This window comes from Pan troglodytes, chromosome 2 (assembly GCF_028858775.2).
Source record: "Pan troglodytes isolate AG18354 chromosome 2, NHGRI_mPanTro3-v2.0_pri, whole genome shotgun sequence".
NCBI lineage: Eukaryota > Metazoa > Chordata > Mammalia > Primates > Hominidae > Pan > Pan troglodytes.
In genome coordinates this window covers 4,226,942-4,242,900 of record NC_086015.1, presented here as the reverse complement: position 1 = coordinate 4,242,900, position 15,959 = coordinate 4,226,942, and positions in this window count along the sequence as shown.

Genomic DNA, 15,959 nt, shown 5'->3' with positions numbered 1-15,959 from the left:
TTAATATGTATAATTCAGCCCTGGGAGGTCATGACATCAAATACTTTCACTGGATTTTTTAAAAAGGCTAAGAAACTTTGTGGCCATTAATAACATTATAATTATGTAGCCAAGATAATGTTAAGTGTTTTCAAATCTCATGCTTTAAGGCAGCCATTGCTTACTTGTGCAGGTCAGAAGGATTTCCCACCCTCCAATCAGCAATGCCTACAATGACGAGTTTTCTCTCCTATTGATGGTTTGCTCCAAGGTCCTATGCCCCCAAGTGTTATCTCCAAGGGCTGTGAACTGAGTTATAGGATGAATTCCTATTTGTTGGAGAAAGTTCTCATATGTCTGGAGGATGAGAATTTCTTCTACACCTCTCTATTTCCAACATGGTACGAAATCTTTTCAGTCTGGAAGGGACCTCAGAAAACACAATCTTCCATAGCTTCTTTTTATATCTGAAAAGAGTAAGGTTCAGAAATTTTATCAGAGTTGTACAACTGGTTAATGGCCGAGAATATATTGAAAAAAATCTCCAAATTTTTAATCTTGTATCATTTTACAGGATGAAAAGTCACTGCCATCTTTGAAGATAATTTTATTGATTATTATTCTGTTGCAGCAAACAAGACAAATGTCGAATAGTGGGATAGCGAGTAATACCAGGAGCATAAAGGCTGATCTTTTTAGAGACACATAGCCAAAATGAAGTTTGTCCTTTTCTTTTTTTTTCCAGTTGTTTTTGAAAGTATGTTTTCCACTCGATGTAAAAGAAACATGTTAGAGAAAAAGGAAAGACCAACAAGAGCTCGTGGCAGCCACAGGTTGTTCTCCGCTTCCTCTGCCCCCACTAATCTGTTTTTAGTTGTTGTTGTTGTTGTTGTTGTTGTTGTTGTTGTTGTATGTGAGGGACTCTAGCTCTGTCCCCCAGGCTGGAGCTCACTGCAACCTCCGCCTCCCGGGTTCCCGCCGTTCTCCTGCCTCAGCCCCGGGACTAGCTGGAACTACAGGCGCCCGCCAACCCGCCCGGCTCATTTCTTTTTGTATTTTTGGTAGAGACTGATTTTCACCATGTGAGCCAGGATGGTCTCCTGACCTCGTGATCCGCCCGCTTCGGCCTCCCAAAGTGCTGGGATTACAGGCGTGAGCCAGTCGCGCCCGGCCTAGTTCTTTTTCTCCTTCTGGACACAGGGCCACTAACCTAAAGACTAAATTTTCTAGTCACTCTTTTGACTTAGTTTGGTTCTAGGACTAGGTTCTCATCAAAGAGACGTGAGGAAAAATGCTGTTGGCAACTCTCAGCTCATCTACTTAAAGATAATCTAGATTCACTTCTCCTTTTCCTTCTGACTAACCCACAGTAGTAAAAGGCTCATGTTGAGGATGACAAAGAAACCCCACCCTGGCCTGAATTCCTACATGACTCTGAGGATCAGAACCTACTTAATACCATAAAAAATTGAATGTCCCCTTTCAATTTGAGCCAATCTCCTTTGGAGACTTTTATTATAACTGCTTAAACTTTATCCTTAATGCAACTGTAATCTCTGTCATCAGAACAATTTCAGAAGAATAGTTAAGAAAAATAAGAATGGAAGCTACCATGAATACCTGTTGTTTTTTGCTTGCCAAGCATTTATCTCCGTTCATTTAGCCTGGTTGGACCTAGGGAATAATATCTCCTATGTTTATGTGGCCGAATTGAGGCTAATTCCAATGCTTTCTAGTTACCCCTGGTCCATGTGACCCAGGCACGACCAGCCAATATTTTCTACTCCTAAGTCTATGGGGACTAAAGCTATGAAGGGCATCAGACCCAACAGAAGCCAATGAGAAACCTACCTTGGATTTATGAGCTGCTAGGAAAAAACTGAGGGTTGCTCCGAGGTATGACATAAGGCAGGAGAAACTCCCTTCTTCTTATCACCACTTAGAAAGAGCCTTCCTGAGAATAAAGTCACCATAGAGAAAAGAGGAGAGAGACAGATACTTGACAATTATATTCCAAGACCCAGATCTTCAAATAAACTGAAAGGTTATTTTTTATTAAAAGCTGAAACTGGAATACAACTTGACCTGGTAGCTAGGTGAGACAAAAAAAAGTTTCATGTAAAATAGTTTCAATGGTTTCCTGTTTCTTAAAATCAAAATAATTCTTCTTCATGGTATATTTCTAAGTAAGATTATTCTCTTGTTATAGGCTGTTTAGTAAGAGGCATAAACATGGCAAAAAAAAACTCTTCATTTCATAAACTAACCTAACTGATTGGTAGTGACTTACTGAAACACTGTGTCCAAAGGATCCTGACCCTGCCTCTGAGCTGAGCAGGAAAGGTTAAAGTGACCTATTAATGATTTCTATCACAGATATTATACAAGAGATAATTCTCATGTGTTAGGTATTTACTATTCTTGCTTTAAGATATTCTTAAGGTTTAGCATACATTTAGACACGGGTGGGGACTTTATTCTTTTGAACTATGGTATAATAGGACATCCTTTTAAGGCATATTTTTATCCATTTTTTTAAAAAGCCATGGACCAATTAGCCCTCTGCATGCATAGTTTAGGAACCATATTTCATGCTTTCAATTAACTTTATTTTCCTACAAAATAAACAAATTAATTAGCAGACATGTACTGAAATCACAGGTTGCTAGTGTGTGATGCACCGTGCTAACACAAACATAACTCAGTTTTTTTACAAGCATTGCATTGGATTTATTGTCTTCCAGGGGTTAAATGAGACCTACCAATTTATTATTTTCATGTTGTTTTTCAGAATATGATAAACAGACAAACCTTCTTAGGCATTCAAAGCACTATGCCACAGTACAGTAAGCCCACAGCAAGGGTTCCAAATCTTCTGTTTATATTGACATGAAAAATTTGCCTTATCTTATGGGGATTAGTTACTCTCTCTTATGCCATATCCTTTGTGTTTCTCACTTAGATAGTTTTGTGCCAGCTCATACTACAACACTTAAGGTCACATAACCAGGCAAGAGCTTTATATATAACACTTGTATTGCCCATATATTGAGTAGAGTTTCCTCCAAACAGGAAACACTTATTGACTAAGATTCCTTTTTCTATATCTGAGTGAATGCACAATAATACAAATATAGAACACGTTTTCAAATATTATTACTTGCATATAGAAGCCATCTTAAAAGTTTCCTAAAAGTAAACGCTTATACACTGTTGCTGGGAATGTAAATTATTTCAGCCACTGTGTAAAGCAGTTTGGAGATTTCTCAAAGAACTTAAAACAGAGCTACCATTCAACTCAGCAATCCCATTACTAGGTATACACGCAAAGGAAAATAAATAGTTCTACCAAAATACACATTCACTCATATGTTCATCGCAGCACTATTCACAATAGCAAAAACGTGGAATCAGCTTAGGTGCCCATCAACAGTGTATTGGATACGAAAATGTATACACCGTGGAATACCATGCAGCCATAAAATAAATAACAAAATTGTGTCCTCGTTAGCAACATGGATGCAGCTGAAGGCCATTATCCTAAGCAAATCAAGGCCGGAACAGAAAACTAAATACCACGTTCTCACTTACAACTTAGAGTGAAAGATTGAGTACCCATAAACATAAAGATGGCAACACTAGACAATGGGGACTAGTAGCTGAGGGAGGGGAGGAGGGGACTAAGGATTGCAAAATTAATTACTGGGTACTATGCTCGATGATCCTGGGTGACAGGATCATTCACACCCCAAACCGTAGCACCATGTAATATACCCATGTAACAAACCTGCACATGTACCCACTGAATCTAAGATAAAATTTGAAATTATTTCTAGAAATTCCTAAATTTAAGCAGATTTTAAAGTCTTAAATATGAATAAAGGAGGAAATTTGATGATGAAAGTCTCAAATATTTCTGGGTACTTAAAATATTCTGATACATTTACCCAAAGATGAAGTAGAGAAGCTAACAACCATAATGCATATATTCAGTGTGGATAATAAGGAACAAACACAAATCAATTAAATAACTTGATAATATTTTGCCAAAGAAAAAATAGTAAAGCCAAAATGTAATTGCATGACACAATTGTAGGATGAAAGCCATATTAAACGTCATTAATGTATGCAACCATTTTACAAAAAAATTACATGTTATTTACATTACAATTTAATAACAAAAATAGCAATTATATTGAAGAGGTTTAAAGATGTACATAAATTTAGACCCAGGCATTCTACTTCTAAGACTCTATACAATGTAAGCAAACTGAACTATAGGAAACTCTATATTCCCATAGATATTCAATGATAAAATAAATTATAAATATCTAAGAACATAATTACTAGTTTAAACCATATGAAATTACCATTATCTGAGCATTTCTGACCTGGAAAAATGACAATTTCACATTGTTTAACCTAATAGATTATTCTGCAATCCTGTAATGAAGCAGCCAATAAAATTATGTTTTCAAAGGTTTGTAATATGAGAACTCTTTCCAATGTGAAGTTATAGATTTCTAATAATGGGTCCTTTCAGAACCAACCAACCCTAAAACTATGAAGTATAGACCAGGTGTGGTAGTTTACACCTGTAGTACCAGCACTTTGGGAGACGAAGGCAGGTGGATCACTTGAGGTCGGGAGTTTGAGACTAGCCTGGCCAACAGGGTGAAACCCCATCTCTACTAAAAATACAAAAATTAGCTGGGCGCAGTGGTGCACGCATGTAATCCCAGCTACTCAGGAGGCTGAGGCAGGAGAATTACTAGAGTCTGGACAGCAGAGGTTGCAGTGAGCCGAGATCACACCACTGCACTCCAGCCTGGGTGATAGAGCAAGACTTTGTCTCAAACAAAACAAAACAAAACAAAACAAAACAAAACAACTATGAAGTATAGACAAAATATAAAATGTAAGTACCTGAAAACACTGGAAAGTAATCCAAAACAGGCAGATAGTGAAGGGGGCAGACAACTGGAAGAAGGGAACAACACTGGGTAAGTTTCCTATTTTACAGCTTTTAGGGATAAAACGAGGAAAGTAAACTTGCAGTTATTGGCTTGAAGAAGCAAGGGACGGAGCTTGGGCAACAGAGCAACTGGAAAATGTTGAGGAGAAATCAGTCAAGGAGAAAGCCCCATATTCTATGTGTAAATGATGCCCAATCCCTGGCTATCCTCTGAAATATGCATCAGTGGGTGCTATAGACTGAATATATGTGCCTGCCCCCTAACTTATATGTTGACACTTAATCTTTAATGAGATGGTGTTTGGAGATGAACCCTTTGGGGAGTGATCAGATCAGGATAGTGGGGCCCATATGACTGGGATTAGTGCCTTCATGAAAGAAGTCCCAGAGAACTCCTTCACCCCTTCCATTATGTGAGGACGCTGGGAGAACGTGGCTGCCCATAAACCACGAAACTGGCCCTCACCAAACAACAAATCTTCCAGTACCTTGATTTTGGACTTCCCAGCCTCCAGAACCTTGAGAAATACATTTCTGTTCTTTATAAGCCACCTGGCTTATAGTATTCTGTTACAGCAGCCAGAACTAAGACGGCAAGACAGTCTCCAAACAGCTCTGCTGAGGTTAAAAGAATTGAATTGAGATTTCAACAACCATCCACTTTAAAGGACACTATAGTTTGATTTCTGCTACATTTACTGCCTGGTAGTCAAAACAGAAGTTAATATAATTTGGAGAACATGACAGATTCTGAAATCTCTACAATGACCAGAAAACAATTCAAAATGACTCAACATATGATAAAACCAGACAATGTGTTCCATACTCAAAGAGAAGACAACGGAGATGACCCTGAGATGACCTACTAAACACTGGACTTAGCAAACAAGGAATTTAAAGCACACTTGTAATTGTGCTTAGGAATAAAATAATATATTAATATTTTTCAAAATGAACCTAAAATTGAGAAACCTAAACAGAAAAATAGAATTCTTAAAAAAGAACCAGAAAGCTATTCTAGGATTGAAAAAATAATATCAGAAATTAAAATTTTCACTTAGCCTAACAGCAAATTTGAGATAACAGAGAAAAGAGCTGGCATACTTGAAGCTAGATCCATAGAAATATTCTAGCCTTAAAAACAGAGAGAGAAAAGATTGGGGTGGCGGGTGGGAGTGGAATTGTATAGAGCCTCAAAACGTTTTATATGTGTGTAATTGAATTTTCCACAGAAGAAAGAGAGATGAGGCATAAAAATATATTGGAGAAATATGGCAGAAAATTTATCAAATTTGGTGAAAATCAGGCATTAATAGATTCAAGGATCCCAGCAAACCTTCAGAAGGATAATACTAAGAAAGCCCCACCTAAGTACATAATAAACATAATAATCAAGCTGCCAAAAAACAAACAAAAAAAAACCTTGAAAACAGTCAGAGAGAAAAACAACACATTACATACTGTTTATAGCAAGTTAAAAGTTCTGAAAGAAAAACAAACAATAAAATCTAAATCTCGTCAACCCAGAATTCTTTTTCTTTTGAGACGGAGTCTCGCCCTGTCGCCCAGGCTGGAGGGCAGTGGTGTGATCTTGGTTCACTGCAAGCCCCGTCTCCCGGGTTCACGCCATTCTCCTGCCTCAGCCTCCCGAGTAGCTGGGACTACAGGTGCCCGCCACCACGCCCGGCTAATTTTTTGTATTTTTTAGTAGAGACAGGGTTTCACCATCTTAGCCAGGATGGTCTCAATCTCCTGACCTCGTGATCCACCCGCCTCAGCCTCCCAAAGTGCTGGGATTACAGGCGTGAGCCACCCCCGCCCGGTGTCAACCCAGAATTCTTTATCTAGTGAAAATATTCAAATATTTAGGTAAAATAAAGATATTTTCAGATAAATGAAAACTGAGAGGATTATCATCATTAGAATTACACTATATATAAGACACACTAAAAGTCATTTTTAAGGCTGAAAGGACATTATACCAGATAGAAACTCAGATCTTAATAAAGAAGTAAAGAACACTGAAAATGGAAAAGATGTGGCTAAATATAAAATATTTTTTCTTTCAATTTACCTAAATTATATATGATAGTTTAAATAAAAAAGACCTAACTCTTGTTTCTGATAAAACTGAGAAAATTTCCTAACTCCAGAGAAAAAGCACATTATCACAATGCATAAAATTTTGTTTCATATGTGAAGACTTATTTCAATAATCCATATTTCTATAATAAAATACATTATCTTTCACAATATTGATTTCATCTTTATGATTTGAACAACAAAGGAAGCCCGCAGAGATTTTATAGAAAGATCAGCCTAAATAGATAAAAATAAGAATCCTTTTCTCAGATCTAAATTTTGCATCATCTCTTTAGGAAGAGATCATTAAATTATGATTTAGTCATAGGACTCTTTACTGATGAGAATGCAAAACACTTAACCATTTGCATTTGAAACAAAGTGAAATAAATATAGCTTGCCTACTTCAAAATAAAATAACTTGAAATTTATCTAAATTTGAATGAATTGCTTAAGAGGAAGTGCAAAAAAAAAAACACATTATGCCCAAATTGATGTGTTTTTTTCTATTACACATGCCCAAAGAAAAATTGTTTCTTGTGGAAACAGCTGGAACTGATTAATTGAAGAATATCTTACACACAGGGTAATCAACCAAAATTCTTATACATGAAACATGTGTTATTTGCTTTATCTAATGAAAAAATACACTTTGCTGCAGCTTATTTTTTTATTCTCAAAATTAGACTCAAATATAAAAGTTAACAACTTTCAGCTGATTATTAAGTGAGGACTAGACACAATTATTTTAAACTAAAAAAGGTTTTTTAAAACTGGCATTTCATCAAATAATGTGTCACATCTGTTCTTTTATGCAACAGTTGGGTACCATAAGCAGAAGAAAAAACATTTAAAATTTTGTTAATGATCTAATAACCAATTAATTGTGAAAGTATATTGCCTAATGCACTCTTGTGAGTTTTCAAGGCATTGGTAATTGTTAACAGTTCAATTTAAAAAGAGAACAGGAATAAATAAGTTTGTGTTATATTCATAACCTTTTTTTCTTTACAAAGTAAATATATGGAGGATATTATGCTTTATAACACACATAAAATATCAAAAGTCTAATACATATAGGAAACACATTTTTCCTTTAAATGCTACTCAAATAAAATACAAATTAAATTTTTATAACCTGACTTTCTCCAGCAATTTAGTTATGTCTTTAATTCTCACACCCACTCCAAAATTTAGATATAGTGAAATCCTATAATGCTTACCAAGATATGAAATGAAGCATAAATAACAAGCTTTTGGAAATCATAAAATCACACTAAAATTATTTTCATTTGGATAAGCTAATATATTTGCTAGGAGTAACTGGCAAAGCCTTACAAACTAATTTTTACTCAAATGATTTAGATATAAATTTCTGGTGCCAGATTTTGAAGGTGATAGCTGGCAATTAACTTCTCTCAAAGTCTGTGTATAAAGCATGGCATATATTCCACACTTGATGGATTACACACATCTACTATAAGATCTCGAAAAGAAAGGCACTCCCATGCCAACCTTGAAACCCTCAGCAAGAATTTACTCAAGCCATAACTCTCCACCGATGACAGAGCAAACCAACATAAAATGGGGACTTTACCAAAGGAATTGTTTATAGAAGGGTCAGAAGATGTTTCCCATAAAGTGCTGTGGAAGCCCAGCTGTTTTGTTCTGTTTTATACTTACTGTAATAAACTCCTCTCCTTTAAGTTATAGGGTTTTCTCACCACCATGTGATCGAAGATGTGAGGTGGAACAGACCCTCGTTAGAATTATCTGAAAGAGGGAAAATACAATCTGCTCTCTGAAATAGTGACTGTGGTTTTGTTCATATCCGTTGGTAAATGAATTAGCCTCCTTGGGAATTGGTAGTTAAATGGAATTCCAGTGGTGGAGAGCATCACCAATTTTGTATTTACTACTGTCAGTAGGTGTAAGCTCGTATATTAGTTCAAGATGGATGACTTTGTTTTTGCGCTTGGTTCCCAAGACACTGAACGTTAGTAAAAGGATACAGAGAAAGCTGTTAAACAGGGCAACTTTGGTGCATATTAAAGTCAGAAAAGTGCATTAGTAAAGTCAGAAAAGAACAAGCCTAAAACATTGCTTCCATAAATAGGCAGAAGTAATGGAAAGGGAAAAAAGAAAAAAAAAGTAAACACAGAATATATACTAAAAATGCCTCATCTAGAAGACATTTTTATACCTTTATTTTACATTCTTTCAGTAATAAATAGCCCTGCCATAAAATATGTGGTATTCTGGGATCAAAGTGGCAAAGTAAACTTACATAAAAGTCATTAAGAATTTAAAAGAAATGGGAAAATATGCACAGGCACACAACTACCAACCAGATCCATTTTGTGAACCTCAGACTTTGCAAGCATTTCCTGGGCTCTGCAAGTAAAGAATCAGGGGAAATTTATTTCTGAGACCACTGTTTATGCAAATTATGTTAGGAGAAAGGAAGAGCCTATAATAGCACCTAAATCATCATTCATCCATTCATTCATAAGTGCTTATGTACCTACATAATGCATACCTAATCTGCAGATGGTAAACACAGTGTCTCTCTTTGAAAAAGAATAAATTATTTTATACATATTTGGAATAAATGGAACATTAGTATGTTTTAAAATTTCCTCTGAGATTAGAGTAATAAGCATTAAAATATCAAAGTAAAAAATATAAAATACCTTGCATATCACAAAAAAGCAATAGTTCCTTTCAGCGTCTAAAGTTGGAAAGAATTCCTGCCTTCCTAACAGAGGTGTCCTGTGGAGAGTTTCAGTTTGGGCCATAATAGGGATCCCTATCATCTCAAATGCAGCTCTGATAACAGTACCGCTTGAAGGGTACTCAGGAAGTAAATAAAAGTGAACATCCTGCTATGAGCTGGAAAGCACAGGCAGAATCCTCCACCACCCTGCCAGCCCAACTGTACTGCCCAAAGACAAAGGAATCTTTCCTGTTACAGGTACGTGCAACCCACACCAGGTAAAATGCATTCCCTAAGGCTGTTTGGTCTTTCCTTGACACATCACTGCTATTACAGACTGATTCTTCCAAACAGACATTTCATGAAGGCCCTTAGTAAATATAGGCTTGACATAGTAGCTGGCAAAGTTATGAACAAAATGTATTTTATTCTGAGACAGAATCTATTTTAAATAGCTCACTGACCTTTATAATCATATGTTTGGTCAAAAACCATCAAAACCACCACATAGAGCCAAATAAGATGCTTCCATTTATATTAAGTAATTTCTTCTCACAGTGCAGAAAAGAGTGGTGATGTTCACACCTATGCACAATTCTACTAAATAATCAAGTTCCTAATCATTGTGAAGACTGCACCTCAGAATCATAATCAGTTGATTTGGAGTTTAATTTACTTTTAAAGTATTAGAGATGACTTGGTTGATATTTGTAGACATTGTAACAAAACACCACAGGCATTTTTAACCATAGATTAACCTCAGTCTAATGGTACAGAATGTAGCCATGGAATAAAGTGACAAAATAAATGCACCTTCACAAAAGGAAGTGATTCAAAAATTCCTTACTTCTGTGCTCAATCAAAACAGTTATATTTCAATAAATGATCAAGTATTTGCTGAATATCTCCTATCCTCAAAATAAGACCTAGTCATTCTTATTCCACTTGGAAAAATGCAATATTTAAATGGGAAAAATATTATGCAATTGACCTTAACAGAGGGCAGGCAAAGCATGCATAAAGAAATAAGGGGTTGCTATATGATTTCAAGTTGTTTTAAAACTGATTTTATTGGCCGGGCGCGGTGGCTCACGCCTGTAATCCCAGCACTTTGGGAGGCCGAGGGGGCGGATCACGAGGTCAGGAGATCGAGACCATCCTGGCTAAGACAGTGAAACTCCATCTCTACTAAAAAATACAAAAACATTAGCCGGGCGTGGTGGTGGGCACCTGTAGTCCCAGCTACTCGAGGCTGAGGCAGGAGAATGGTGTGAACTTGGGAGGTGGAGCTTGCTGTGAGCTGAGATCACACCACCACACTCCAGTCTGGGTGACAGAGAGAGACTCCATCTCAAAAAAACAAACAAACAAACAAAAACTGATTTTATCATATTATTTTTCAACTCCAAAATCTAAACGGTCTTCACATTGTGAACAGGAGGAAGGTGACATGTCCTGGCTTATTATTAGAAGCCATCAACCCCCATATACAGTCTCACCCAGCACCACTCATAAATGAAACCTGTCTTTGTGTTGGGTTGTTCATTGAACTGGCCGCAGAAGGGTCACAGCTCACCTCAGTTTCCTTGAATCACTGCTACTCTAGATAATTCTCATGTTGGCTTTTAATCACACATAGCCTTGTCATGACAATGTTCCTTTCTGCTTTTATTGGTAATAATTATAATGGTTAATATTTATTGAGGGTTTATTAGATATTTGACACAGTGTGAAGGCTTAGATGTGCCACCACCTAATTCATAGTCACAAAATATCTATCAAGGATGTACCATTACTATCCAAATTTTACACATGAGAAAATGAGTCATGGAGAGGTTAAGTCAATCGTCTAAGGTTGTAGGAAATAAAGGATCCAAGACTTTGACAGAAGACTATTTGATTCCATAGCATGTGTGCATTATCAATGTCCACTGTCGTCCAAGAGAATATATGCCCTGGAAAGCTAGGAGTGGATTGATATTTCATGTATTTTTCATAGTAGAGGCCTCAGGATGCTTGGCCCATGGTAGAGCATTAATACTCATTGAATGAATGGATGAATAGGTAGGTGGGTGGAAGGAAAAATAGACTTTTAAGGCAGAAATTAATTCAGGCATGAGATCTAAGGACCTTATCAAGGAGATGGGGGAAGGGCAGATATTTTGAGGGAATGGCAGGATTTGAGAACTGAATAAATACAAGAGAAGAAGATGCAGGAGGGTAGAAAATGACAAAAGTTTCAAGCCTGGGAAACGGGAACAATGATGGTAACTTAGCAAGACTATTCACGTTTCAAACGTCATCAGTTTTGTTTGGAGTATACTTTGTCATGGGTGAGATATATACCCATGGACATAGCAGATAAAGAGTCGCAAATGTGAGAGCTTAAAACAGAACGTAAGGATTGTGTTTGACTTGTTCTCAGGGGTTGTTGAGATTCCCTGCAAAGAAAGAGTTCTCATGAGTGTGAGTGTGGGGAGCAAGGTTGTACAGAAATAAGCTCTGTGCATTTCAGTTAGGAGTCAGAGAAAGGAAACCATCAAATTATATGAAGAAAGAAGTATCATAAAGGTAGGAGATAAACAGCAGAGTACAGTGACGTGAACAGTATAGCAAAGAAGTATGCTGAGGAAGTGATGTTTAACAACACTTGAGGATTGAGGGATGTAAAGTGAAGTTTCTGAGTCACAAGGTTAAAGAGTGAAAGACTGGAGAACTCAAACTCCTGTCTGTCTGATTCACACGTGCTTTGTTGTGCAGTTTGGCAGATCGGAAAAACGAGAGACAGAAATATCACGAGAAGACACCTACAATGTACTACAATGTAAAAGAGATTGGCCAGTGTAGAAGGACAGAATGGAGGTGACAGCTAAAAATTAGGTTGATTAAAAGATTCCTCTGGATTTAAGAAATCATGAAATCAAGAAAAGTTATCTTTACAGGCAAGAAAAAACAACCCTTCTTCTGAGACAAATCAAAATGAAAGAAATTAACTGTGACATCTCCTAGCTATATTCTACCATTTTCTTGGGCTCCTCACTTCTTCTTTACTTTCATAATCAACTGAAGTAGTTATCTTTGATTTTAAGGTCAGTTTTTACAAAGTAACTTAGGGTATTTTTTGTTTTTGTTTTTGTTTTTTTTCCTCTCGGCAAATGATACTCCATGTACTTTGACCAAGTAAATTAGAGCATGGCAAAGAGCAATGCCACTTTTTCTTTTTTTTTAGGTCCCATGATACATGTGCAAAATGTGCAGGTTTTTGTTTGTTTGTTTGTTTGAGAAGGAGTCTCACTCTCGCCCAGGCTAGAGTGCAGTGTAATGGTGTGATCTCGGCTCACTGCAACTTCCTCTTCCAGGGTTCAAGTGATTCTCCTGCCTCAGCCTCCCGAATACCTGGGATTACAGGCATGTGCCACCATGCCAAGCTAATTTTTGTATTTTTAGTGGAGACAGGGTTTTGCCATGTTGGACAGATGGGTCTCAAACTCCTGACCTCAAGTGATCTGCCTACCTTGGCCTCCCAAAGTGCTGGCATTACAGGTGTGTAATGAACCACCACACCTGGCCAAGGATGTGCAGTTCTGTTACATAGGTAAGCATGTGTCATGGTGATTTGCTGTACCTATCAACCCATCACCTAGGTATTAAGCCCGGCATGCATTAGCTACTTTTCCCGATGCTCCCCACTCCCCCGCAATGCCACCCTCCCCTGACAGGCCCCAGTGTGTGTTGTTCCCCTCCCTGTGTTCATGTGTTCTCATTGTTCAGCTCCCAGTTATAAGTGAGAACATGCAGTGTTTGGTTTTCTGTTCCTGCTTTAGTTTGCTGAGGATAATGGGCAAAGCCACTGTTGATGGTGCTGGCAGTTAGCTAGGCTCACTGCCCATGCACAATTACCTGAGCACAAGCATGAAATACTTGCAAAATGACAAATTACCTAATATACTGTGAAAAGTGTTGGCACACCATGGCCTGTAAGCCAAATCTGGTTTGCCTTTTTTTTTTTAATTTTGTAAATAAAGTTTTATTGGAAGTCCATGCTCATTTATTTACATATTGTCTTTAGAGGCTTTTGTGCTGCAATAACAAGAGTTCAGTGGTTTCCACAGAGACCATGTGGCATCAAAAGCCCAGAACATTTATTTTCTACTCCTTTACAGAAAAAGTTTCTCAAAGCCTGTTCTGGACCTTAGGGATTGCTAAGCAATCTTTATATTGTTGAGAAGAAATTTCTAAATCCAGATGGTCTTCTGAATTACCTTCATAGAAATATACCCTATATCGAATTAGCTACTCTTTTCCCTTTCCCCATTATGTATAATTCTGCACACTAAAAGTCTGGTAGCCCAAAAGGCAAAGTTTACATGTGTAAATTAATATTCTATTATCTTCTTGTTCCCGGGGACACAGCTAAACTAGACTTCCCAGGATGCCTTGCGTCTGGGTAGAATTATGTGACTGAGTTCCAGCCAATAGAATATGGGAGGAAGAAACATGTGTCACTTCCAAGCACAGCCTTAAAACCATTCTTCAAGTTACCTCTCTTTCCATTCATGTGGCTAGAAGCAAAGGAAAAAGCACTACAAGAAAAAAAGAGAGAAAGCTCTTCGAGTTAACTCTTAAAACCATTCTTCAAGTTACCTCTCTTTCCATCCGTGTGGCTAGAAGCAAAGGAAAAAGCACTACAAGAAAAAAAGAGAGAAAGCCCTTCGAATTAACTCTTAAAAAAGGGGGAACCAACTTGGATGTTTACAGTGAATTCATATAAACAAAAAATAAATTTTTATTTCGTGAAGCCATTGAGATTGAGAGAGGGGCAGAATTTCTTTTTATGGTAGCTAACATTAATTATCTGATGAATATAATATACAAGGTGTGTGTTCTCCCCAAAATAAAATTATAGCATTATACTTCTAATGTTTTCAACATAAGCATCAGATCATTAGGAAACCATTACAAAGCCTGAGTCATGTCAACCTGCCTGTGATTATACTAATTATCTGTGTCTATCTAAATATGCCCCACTTTTATTTTCTCCATTTCTGTGAATAACACGCTATTGATTTCTTAGGGCTGTCATAACAAAATACCAGACTGGGTAGCTTAAACAAAAGAAATTTGTTTTCTCACAGTTTTGGAGGCTGGTGTTCCAAGATCAAATGTTGTCAAGGTTGGTTTCTTTGGACACCTCTCACCTTTACTTGTAGGTGGTTATCTTCTCTCTGTGTCTTTACATGATCTTCCCTCTGTGCCTGTCCATGTTCTAACCTCCTTTTCTCATAAAGATACCAGTTATATCGAATTAGCACCCACTGTAATGAGCTTATTTTAACTCAGTCACTTCTTTAATGATCCTATCTGCAAAGACAGTCACATTCTGAGGTACTAGGGGTTAGGGCTAGCATCAAACTTTACATATAAATTTTGGGGGAACACAATTCAGCCCCATAACAGGCATCAAGAATCATCCAGCATTTGACCCTGGATGATTTCTTTTGCATGGCCTTATATATTTATTTGTTAGGTCTGGTTAAGTTTATCCTATAATTATCTCTCATTTCTCTTCCTTCATTCCTATTTCTAGTGCCCCCTAGCTCATGGCCTTTGTCTCGACTTTAGTAACAGTCTTCTAAATTTTCTTCTCATGTCTACTTTCCTATATATTCAATCCATCTTACTAACTTCAAAAATTAGCAAAGATTTCAATTGCTCTATGAAATAAAGACCAATAAAGACTTTTAGGCCTGTCATTTAAGAACCGAGAAGTTTATGTTTTAAATTGTGCTTCGAGTCTCACATCCTAATATTTGCTTTCATTCAAATTTGACTGTCATCATGTCCCACCAACACCATGTTTCAGTATATAGACTGCATATATGACGGTGGTATCATAAGAGTATAATACTGTATTTTTACTGTACTGTCTCTATGTTTAAATATGCTTAGAAACACAGATGCATACCATGAATTTACAGTTGCCTGCAGTAGTCAGTATAGTAACATGTTGTACAGTTTGTAACCTAGGAGCAATAGGCTGTACCATATAGCCTAGGTGTGTGGTAGGCTATGCCATCCAAGACTGTGTAAGCACATTCGGAGATGTTGCACAAGAATGAAACTGCTTAAGGAGGCATTTCTCAGAGTGTATCTTGTCATTAAGCAATGCTTGACTGTACATTTATTCTCTCAAGATCACGCCTTGTT